Raw genomic sequence first — 4,664 nt, 5'->3', positions numbered from 1 at the left:
TTTAGCCAACGTTTGGGGAAAATGGAGGGCACCATTAGCGTTCTTGAAGGTTGTGTAGTACATATTGAGAGCGCTATGGTGGAGAATAAAGGTCGCCGTCTTTGAGAGAGTTTATGCACGATCAACACGTGGGATCGAGTTCAGAACGTGTTCAAGCGACAATTCTTCCCGAATAATGTCTTGTACGAGGCAAGGTACAAACTTAGAAAGTTGAAGCGGACATGGAGCATACGTGACTATGTCGAGGAGTCCGCTAGGGGTGGGCATGGTATGATAGCTACCAAATACCATACTGCAAGTATATAATAACATATAAAATTCATATATCTTAGTATTATAATACTAACAAATATATAAACTAGTATTGTTAGAAAACTAATTGTTTAAAAGTTGGAACTTTGACTACTCTATCTTGATTTAAATGTCTTTTTTGTGTAATTGATTTACGAAGGGGATTGCTTGTACTCTTTTTGAATATTTTTACATGTGTAAGGTGTTTAGTACATAATAATTGAGACGATTCTTAACTAGCGAAAGTCATAATTCTCCACGATATGAGTATATGTAAGTCGAAGTCGGACAAACTATGGTACCGATTCCCCATGCGCGTAAAATACTAATGAACTTTAAAATACCGAACCATCACAGGATTTAATTTGGTACGGTAATGGTATAGTATTTTTAGAAAACGAAAAATCGAAATTACCGTCTTGAAGTTTCAAATACCGTATCATAACGTACGGTGCCCTTTATCCACCACCCCATGTGAATACCCCTAACGCACCGATGACTTATTGTTTCAACACGCTGAACGGGTTGTAAAGCGGGCTAGCGGGAGTTGCGATGCGGCAAGTCGGGGATATAAACCAGGCCATAGTAGAGGGCCAAGTCTTTGATGGACTTCGGGCATAACAAGCACGACAAGGCAAAGGTAATGTCACGCTGACTTTTGATAGGGCATGATGGGTACCCGACCACTTGGGGCCGGCCGAGCCGGCCGATTCTCGTGATACTCGTAATCGTGCGGGCCGCAAATACATGACATGAGTGCGTAATGTAAGCTTTTCAAAAAAAACATGCCTTTCGTCTTTCCCAAATCAAGGAAAATCGTATACGTATGAAACTTGTAACACGATACATAATGACATATCGGCTTACGGAGCGGCACAAGACTAACACGTACTATACGTGACTCCGTCCGCAAAGTCTCTAACATAAATCAAGATACCATAACATAGATACTCGACTCGGCGACACTCCGGGAAGAAATGGAGCTCGCCATCCGGTGAACATCTTCTACTAATATCCTCTATTCATCCGTATACACGCAAGTGGCATGAAACACGGCCAGAAGAAAGGGGGTCGTACGAAATATGTGCGAGTATATAAAGTATGAAATACGAGAAAACGGGGTCATAACGAGAAGTAAGAAGTACAGAAAGTGAGCATAATGAGCAGAATATCAAAATGCTTGCATTTGAAATACAAATCATGCATAAGAAGTACAGAAAACAAGTATAATAACCAGAATGCCAAAATGCTTACTCTTGAAATACAAATCATGCACATTAATAGTAGAAAACATGTCAGGCCCATTATAGGGCACGGTGAACATAGTCGCCCCCGTGCGTTGGCGCCGCGCACATCATACTTCGTAACACGTCATACTCGTAACACGTCATACTCCCGAACACATCATAATTCGTAACACATCATACTTCGTAACACATCATACTCCCGAACACATCATACTCCGTAACACATCATACTTCATAACACATCATACTTCGTATCACATCATACTTCGTAACACATCATACTTCGTATCACATCATAACGCCATATATAGATATACAGAACCCGGCCCTCTAGTGAGGGACTCGGAGAAAGATGCAAAACAGAAGGCACACACAGAATGGTAAATAGTCATATGTATATAAATCATCCTTTAAGACTAAATAGATAAGTAAGTAATCAACACTCGAGGGTTAAGACGATAGTCATGTTAAGTCCTTCCAAAATGTCGTTAGAACTGTACAAAGGAAAGTCTCGGGGACCACGGACAAGTATCAAACCAATCCGAGCCCGCCTATGAAAGTTAGAGACATTATTCGTTATGGAATCCTCTACGAACGTATCGAAGCGATCCGAGCCCATTTACGAAAGTTAGGGACATTATTCAACATAGAATCTTTTAGGAACAAAAACTCTTTGTGCAACATTTACTATCCATTCATACAAAAGACACAAGGACCATAGCTCGACTATATTGAGAGTGTGAATATCAAGAAGTGAATAAGAATCGTAGACATGCTCGGAACTTAAGAGTGGAGTTACCCCAAGGCTCGCATCATATCTTACTTACGTCTAGGACGTACGAAAAGAAAGAAAGGATAGGCTTTACATACACAACTCCCGCCTCTATTAGCTACGCTTATTTGCCCGAGCGTGCAAGTCTACATTTAAGAGGATTTACATTAACATTAGCCTCTTCATCGCACACTTGTACCAGTTTCAAATCAAACTATTCTATATTACGCAAAAATCGGGCAAAGATCTCCCCCATTTATATACCTAGCCCGAATTCTCAATTCAACAACCAACAACAATTCCAACATTAACCATAATATTTCCAACTTCAAAATACTTCATAAACATTCCATATGGTGTTTGTCCCATATTTCCATCACAACCATTTTATAACGATTTTACGAAGCTCCTTTCTCCATAAATAAACCAATATTAACACAAATAGAAAGAGATTCATACCTTTCCCTCGATAATAATACTATATATTTACTCCTCCACCTTGAACTTAAGCCACAAAGCCTCGATACGCGAGCTTTGAAGTTGCAACTATACGCCGTCCGGATCGAAATTTGGGAATTATACCTAGTTTCGGGCTAAAAGTTGGTGGTGGAAGGTTGGGAATTTTCTGGAATATTTGGAATGTTTTGGGGCTGATTCTTGGCTGAAAATGAGGGTTAAGCCCTTTATATAGTCGTCTCGAAGTCACCGTAGCAAGATCTTGTAGCACCGACTTTCATCGTAGCAACGATCCTTTGTTCATCCAAGGAAATTATTTCGAGACACTAAAACTTATACACTCGATCTCTTTATTTGCATACTTGGATATGTCCAAAACTCCATACGTACCGTATGACTTATTCAACATCCCAAACTTAGCAAACTTATTTTATTTTATTTCCGATTCGTTTAACCTCCAACCTTCGCGGCACTTGCTTATCACTTGTTGAACATAACATAAATACTTATTGTTAGAACCCGTATTTTAGTATATTGGAACAATCCGGACTAATTATGATAAGTGAAGGACAAAAGCATTAGATGCGCGTCGGGATTTTTGACCTTCGATTTTATTTTGAGGTATAAGTTGTGCACGAATTTGTTGGTATGGAACAATTAGGAAAATTTGGGACCAAAAGTGGAATATTTGGAAGTTTGAAATTCATGAAAATTGGTCATTTTAGCCATGTGGCTTGAATTGGTCCCACACACCTTGTGGACAATTTTAATTGGTCCAACACATGGTGTGGGCCAAGGACACTTGGGCAACTTATATTAAAGCATAAAGGATGAATTCTAAGTCATCTTTATCATTCCATACACTTAGAAAAAAAAAGGGAGAAGTTGAAGACCCGAAGAGAGCTCACGGCTAGGAAAGAGAAAAAGTGAAGATCGGTGAGCCATTCCAAAAATATTTTGTTGATGCAAATCCACTATATTGAGGTCCCTAAGTAGCGTGGAACCATCGTTGGAGCGATCAATCCACTATTTCTCATCTTTTGGAAACCCTAGGCTTGTGGAAGTTGAAGAGAAAAAGGTAAGATTTGATCTTGTTTTTGTGTTATGAAGGTTATATTATTGTTGTAGTATGTTAAATTGGAGGAAAATCATGAAATATGAAATGTTGGAAGTGAGTTGTGTATGTGGAGCTTGAGCCGTGTAAATGGGTGTTGTTATGTTGTGATTGAATTTATGAATTAATGTGTTACACCCCGTATTTAAATACGTTGGAATATTCTAAGTTGGTTGCGACGAGGTATGGACAAGACTTTTAATTTCCGATTTTGTTGATTTTGTCTCAATGCATAAGTGCATATTCATCCTTTGTTGGTATGAAGTGTTAAGGGTAAGATTGGAATAAGGAAAAATTAGAGAATGAAAGTTGGAAAAATTTGGGACCAAAAAATGAATTATGAAAAGTTGGCCATTATTTGAAATAGCCACAAGGTGGCCGGCCATGTGTTAGTGTGTGTGGGCCATGGGCCATGTGTGCAAATTATAGAAGTGGCTAAAAGATGACAAGGTTCTCATAATTCATCATTTTCATCACTTGGAAAAATCAAGAAACATGGAGAAAGAAAGATGGAGAACTTTCGGCCATGACATGGGGCAAAATCGGTCCATGGAGAAATTGAGAGAGAAAAATTGTTTTCTTAAGCCTTCCTACTAATTAAGAGGTCCTCTACGCCATGGAGTAGTTGTTGAAGCAAGAGGAGCACTCTTTCATGCAAACCACAGCTAGCCGTGGGAGAAAGTGAAGAAACTCAATGGAAAAGGTGAGATTCAATCTTATTTTTGATGTGTTGTGAATGATTTGTACATGTTGTGGAGTGTAGAAATGAAAGGAATTCGTGAAA

This window comes from Lycium ferocissimum, chromosome 4 (genome assembly GCF_029784015.1).
Source record: "Lycium ferocissimum isolate CSIRO_LF1 chromosome 4, AGI_CSIRO_Lferr_CH_V1, whole genome shotgun sequence".
NCBI lineage: Eukaryota > Viridiplantae > Streptophyta > Magnoliopsida > Solanales > Solanaceae > Lycium > Lycium ferocissimum.
The sequence above is the reverse complement of the archived record's forward strand: the minus strand, read 5'-3'. Positions refer to the sequence as shown.